At 56.4% G+C, this 6000-nt stretch overlaps 1 protein-coding gene across 9 annotated transcripts in view; it reads left to right on the top strand.

Moving 5' to 3' along the window:
• The first annotated feature begins 4918 nt into the window (after nucleotides 1–4918).
• The window catches only part of TNS3 (tensin 3), a 260591-nt gene continuing 259509 nt past the window's right edge, over nucleotides 4919–6000 (top strand). For 2 of the 9 annotated variants that reach the window (XM_023639039.2, XM_070264394.1), the window contains exon 1: nucleotides 5166–5229. The gene's annotated coding sequence lies outside the window, so the exon portion shown is untranslated. Of the gene's footprint in view, nucleotides 5230–5425; nucleotides 5645–6000 lie in introns of those variants that run through there. The other 7 variants (XM_023639034.2, XM_023639038.2, XM_023639036.2 and 4 more) reach the window with 7 other exon arrangements.

Raw genomic sequence — 6000 nt, 5'->3', positions numbered from 1 at the left:
ACTAAGCACAGCCCACACTCCATGGGTGGGGATCAGACCCTGTCTCCCTGAAGGGGGAGCTATCTACATAAATTGTTTGGAATCCTTCTGTAAGGGAGTTTTGCCTATTCTCCTCATGTATTCATTCATTCATTCATTTAATCAGTATGAGTATTTATTTTTATACTTTAAACTATAACTCCAAATTGTATTGTTTATTTTGTTGTTCAAATTGCTCTAGGTTTGGCCACTGGGAGCTCTTTCGAGTTGGCTGCTGTGTCTCTTTGACACCTGGTCCTAATCCTTTTGTTCTCTGACCTCAGCCTCCCTTTCTGGCACTATAATGTCATCCAAGCGCATCTTGTAGGTTTCCTGCCTGAGTCCTAGACCAGCCCCAGCTCCTTCTAGCGGCAAATGGGATTAGAAACCAGGATCCAGGTGCTAGATGTGCTCATCATCAGTGGGGGCTCTGTTTCCAGGCCTTCTCCAATGTCATTTTAAATAACAGATACGGTTCATTTCAAAGGAAGCTCGATAGAAGGCTGCTAATTTGTGTGTGACCTTGGGCAAGTGACCTGGCCGCCTGGACCTCAGTTTTGAGTGTGAAATGGGAGTGAGGCTCTCTGAGGCACTTTTCCCCTCCCCCATTTTAGGATCCCACCCTGAACATGGAAGATGGCAATCAACACAGTCTCGTGGGTATGGAGAGGATGTTTTGCTCCTTCAGGGCACTAGACTAAATCTCAGGCACTCTAACTGCTCCTGGAGTTTCCAGACCTCTCAGATTTGTTCGTTCTTCCACGGTCAGCCATTTATTCAATACTCATCTTCACTGAAGACCAACTGTGGCCTTAGCACCCAACTCGATGCTGGGGGTGCAAAGACATATCTACAGAGAAGGCAGGAGGGAGTGCCACAGATCTCTAGGGTTCTACCTCAGTCGGGGATGGCGGGAGGGCTTTCTGGACAAGGGTCCCCTTGCCGACTAGTGTGAGGTGAGGACTGGAAGGGCTCTGCACAGGCTGTGTGGGAGGAAGAGGTGCTGGAGGTCAAAGATAATGGGTGGGGAGAGGACAACAGGACTGTCCCTGACCCAAGAGTAAGCTTCTCCTCGAGGTGACCAGTCATCTCCCCGTTGCTCCAGGCATCTCAGGAGGCACGTGTAGATGGATTTATGCATCCTGATTCTGTTAGGAATGCGTTTGGCTGCAGGAACAGAAAATCCCGCTAGTGGGGCTCTGACAACAGGCACCAGATGTTCATATCACCAGGAACCAGAGCTTGTCTGCTCAGGAGGGTCTGTCTTTCTTTCCCCTCTGCCGTCATCGGGTTTGGCTTCAAGCTCTTTGCCTCAGTTTTCCTGGGCTCCAGCTCTAAGCTCCACCCAGGTGGGACCAATGAGGGGAAAGTGCAGGGCTCCTGCTTTCCCCAGTGAGACGCAGCTTGTCCGCTACCTGCAGGATGGAGCCCAGCTGGATGCAGTTGGCAGGCTGCTCTCAGGACACAAACAGGGTGGGCAACCTACCGTTCTAAATATGGAGAGACAACTGGGGGCCAATCAGTCATTCCTGGGGCAGGTCCAACTCTGGGACAAAGCATCCCAGTGGGGATGTAGCGGGCCCTGTAATAGTCACCCAGGTCCTCCTTCAATGAACACTTGTTGGCCTGGCTGCTGGAGAGCAGCCCTCCGCTATCATCCTCCTTGGAGACAGCCTCAGCTGCAAAGGGTAGCCTTGTCTGACATTGTCCTCCTTCTGGAGTGGCCCACATCCAGACCTGACCCATGTGGCCCCAGGACATCTCCAGTGCTCCTGGTCAGGTGAGGTCAGCTCACAGCACTGCCTCCGCACTTTTCCCACCTTCCTTATGCTTTGCCCCGGTGTGATCCCCAGTTTTCTCCATCTTGGAGTCCACTTTCCTGGGACCTCACCAGTGGCACAGAGAGTTAATCTGCATCCAGGCAGTGGGCTCCCGGGGCCCACTTTGCAGAATTTGGTGTGCGTGTGCATTTTGAGGGAGAGGGTACCAAGGTTGTATAGATTCGTGAAAGCTTCTGGGATACAGAAAAGGTGAGGCATTGAGCTGTGAGTAAGGACTTGTGTGCCTGGGGAAAGAAGGAAAGGGAGGAGGGGGTGACATGTCCCAGGGAGGTCTCAAGGGACACGGGATCTTAAGGCACAACAGAGGCACGTGCTCACTCTCCTTCCATACCACAGTTTTCTTACAGCATTGTAGAGACAGGTAATGAATCTCGTATAACGTGACCTGCTTCCCCTTTCAGTGGCTCTTTGGACAATATTAATTTTCAGAGCAAGCAAATAAGAAATAAGAAAAATATCCAAGTCATAGTGCACATACTTCCTTTGATCTAGGGATACAAAATTATCAGACTTTGGCCATGGTCGGGACCATCTTCATGGCAGTGACAAACTTCCAGAAAGTTCTTTCAGAACTCCTGGCCAAGAGGAGAAAGAGTGAGGCTGCAGAGAGGGGCTCAGGGGAGCAGAGACGCCGGTGCTTCCGGCCCAGACCAGCCCCCTCCGCGCCAGGAGAGCTGGGAAGGGAATGGCCACTCTTGGCATAGGGCTGCTTTCCTTCATCTAAATTGGTTTGAGACTTTTGTTGTCAGATTTGAGATATTTTTGGATGGGTAAGAATGGAAAAAATGTGCCTTCCCTTTTTCAGATAATTGCTGCATGCCCTGTTTTTGTTTAAATTCTTGGGAACTCAAAGTTGTGGCTTGTGAAGTGGGGAGGCCCTGGACCTGGGAAGGCGCCGTGGGGCGTTGGCTGCCCTGCATGAGCCTCTGGGCCGGGTGTGGGCGTCTGCACTCTGGTGAACCAGGGAGCCAGGTAATCAGATTGCACAGGAACACCAGGTCCTTCTCCCTTCTGGAGCCACTTCTGGGAGTGTGAAGACAGACACTGCATGAATGGGCGTCCAAGTCACCATGGTCCCAGAAACAAGGGTGTATTTGGGGCCCACCAGCCCAGCAAGGGGCAGCAGGGTTAGTGGGACCATCTGCCTGGGGGTAGGTGCAGTTCGAGGGTAGGGATTCTAGGAGAGGCTGCCTGACAGGGAGAAGAACCCCAGCTTCCTAGCTGTGAAGTCTTGGGCAAACGCATCAGCCTGGCTCCCGCAAGTGGGTTTCCTAACAACTCATGAAGTTCAAGTTACTTAGCCATTCAACCAGCACGGACTGTGACGTGGTGGTAGATTCTGCAAAGCAAGGTGGATAGACACTGTTGGCTCTGGGTCTGAAGGTCCCTGTAGTCTAGTGGAGGAGATGCTAAGCAAAGACATTATTCAGTGCGACTGTGCTGGATGGATGGGCACAGCACAGCAGCCTGGAAGAAGGTAAGAGTAACTTGTTGGCCTGACAGTTCCGGTCCTTATCATGTTGTCGCTGACCAGCTGGGTGACCTAGGGCAAGTTCCCTAGGATTTCAGCCAGCTTCCCAGTCAGTGAAAAGAGGATAGGAACAGTATCTGCCTTTCCCAGTAACCCCCGTCTTGTCCTGTTGTCTCTTGGGCTAGAGTCTCCTAGAGGGCAGGAAAAATGTCTGCTCTGTTTCCGAGGCCTGGGGCTCAGCGCTCAGGGAGCTTTTGCCTCGAGGAATAAATGCCCAGCTCAGTCTGGGCACCAGAGTCACATGCCTCTGACTTCTCAGGAAATAACTCTACCCTTTAGAGCATCGCAGGGATTGTTCAGGTTTGTCCCAGAAGGGGTTGCGCGGTAGGAGGAGAGGTTGAGCGGGGCTGGGCCTCCCTTCTCAGGGATGAAACGAGCGGCCTGCTGTGACTCCTCCCTGGACCTCCTAGCTTTGGGTCCAGGCCTGCAGGTTTCTGATGGCTATTTTTAAAGACATCCTCTCAGGGATGGTTTTCTTGTTCTGTCTCCGAGCAGGGGCAGGACAGGGAGAGCCAGACCCTGAGGGCCAGGGCAAGTCTGGGCTTTGCATCCCTGAATCAGGGACGTTCCTGGTAACTGCCCTCCAGGAGGAGCCCAGCCCTCCTCCAGGTGGGATTCCACGACCATTCGGTCCTGGTGGCTGACACCCTCCATGTCCCTCTTCTGCAGTGCTTTCCTGGAAATGTCTTTCTTGTGTGAGGGGCTTCATGTAGTCGCGGGATAAGGTGTCGATGAAGCTGTTCTTTTGGATGGGAGGAACAGAGCTTCTAATTCTGCCTGTTTTACAAGTGGATCTTCAAGAACCTGCTGTCCGCCCCCCAGGATTTCACCAATGGGGAAACGGAGGCCGAGAGGCTGCGTGTGTGAGGGGCAGCCCACATCTTGGGGATGCTGGCATCTCTCTGCCTTTCCTCCTCTGAGCTTCCCTCTGCCTGGAACCTTTTCTCCTGTCTGCTCCTGGCTGGCCTAAATCCTGCTCATTTCTCCTGGCTCATTTTGAGACGTAACGTAACTTTTTTCTTTTTAAAGATTGGCACCTGAGCTAGCTGTTGCCAATCTTTTTTTTTTTTTTTCTGCTTTTTCTCCCCAAATCCCCTGAGTTCATGGTTGTATGTTTTAGCTGTGAGTCCTTCTAGTTGTGGCACGTGGGACCCCGCCTCAGCATGGCCTGACCAGGGGTGCCATGTCCCCGCCCAGGATCTGAACCCGTGAAACCATGGCCCGCCGCAGCAGAGCGCGCGAACTTAACCACTGGGCCACCGGGCCAGCCCCCTCACGTAACTTCTAAAGTCTTCCCTGACCTCCTCCCTCCGTTGGTCGGACCTTCCAGGGCCTTCTGAAGCGTCTGGGCTTTCCCTGTCATGGCTGTACTGCTTTATGTGTGCACTATCCGGACTAGACTGTAAGCCACCAGAGGGCAGGGAGGTTTCCCTCCTTGAGAACGCAATCATTATAGCGCCAAATGAATGAATGAACCAGTTGTGCAGGAACCAGGACTCGACTCGCCGGCCCAGGACCCAGAAGCACCGTGAGCACATGGAGCCTGGGCTGCTCCATGGGTCTAATAATTCCCGGTCCCAGCTGGCCAGAGCAGGGAGGTCCCAGGGGCGCTCAGGGTCGCAGGCCTGCCTGGAACACGGGGCATTGTTAGGGCGAGGAGGCCAGGTGACCGGCCGCCCCGGGCGCGGGCGGTAGCGATTGCCCGCGCCGCCTCGAGGGGGCCCTGCGGCGGGCGCGGCCGCGAGCCAGGAGGACGGCCCGCCCGCGCGCTGCTCGCGCTGCTCGGCGCCCAGCCTGCTGCGGCCATCGCCCCGCGGGACCGCGCCGCCGCTCGCCCAGGTACCGGAGCGGGGCACGCGCCGCCGCCCTCTTTGTCTGGAGCCCAGCGCCGGCCTCTGCGCCCTGAGCGCGGGCAGGGGGCCCGGGGAGCGCGGGAACAAGAGCTGGGGGCGAGCGGGGACGAGAGCTCGGCCAGGATCTGGGACGCGGGCGCGGGGACGCGGCTGGGGCGCGGAGACGGGGCCGGGGCCGAGGGCGCGGGGACGCAGCTGGGGTGCAGGCCGCCTCGGCCGGGGACCCGCGGTGCCGGGGCTCCCTGGACGGCGGGCGCGGGCCGGAGCGGCACTGTCGCGGGCGCCGGGGAGGACTTCGGTCTCTAGGACAGGTCCTGAGACTCCAGGGCGGAGAGCCGAGCCTGGGGCCGCAATGGGAAAGCTCAGGACACTTCTCCCGCTCTCTGCAAGCAGGCTGTCCGGTGCGTCTCTCTCTTTCCCTTTCCCTGTGGTGGGCGAGAGGCAGGGGGTCCCTTGGCGCTCCCTTTCTTCCTTTCGAAGGAGCGGAACGGGGCGGGGGGCGTCCGGGGCCGGGGCCACCTGTGGCACGTGCCTGCTGGCACGCCGGCGCTGACAGGAGGAGGGAGGGTCGGGGCGCGCCGGGTGCCGGCCGGGGTCTCCGCACGGTGCGGCACCCCGGCCGGATGAGCGAGCTGGGATCGTTTGCTTGGAGTGATTTGAAAATCTGTGTGTGGCTGGGAAGGGACTCAAGAGCTCCACTCGCACTCTTAAGACAGTGCAGAGGGTGACCTTCACTCTCCAATGTGGTTCAAAAAAA

Source organism: Equus caballus, chromosome 4, assembly GCF_041296265.1.
Source record: "Equus caballus isolate H_3958 breed thoroughbred chromosome 4, TB-T2T, whole genome shotgun sequence".
Taxonomy (NCBI): Eukaryota; Metazoa; Chordata; class Mammalia; order Perissodactyla; family Equidae; genus Equus; species Equus caballus.
Note: the sequence above shows the minus strand (reverse complement) of the source record. Positions and strands in the feature narration are given on the sequence as shown.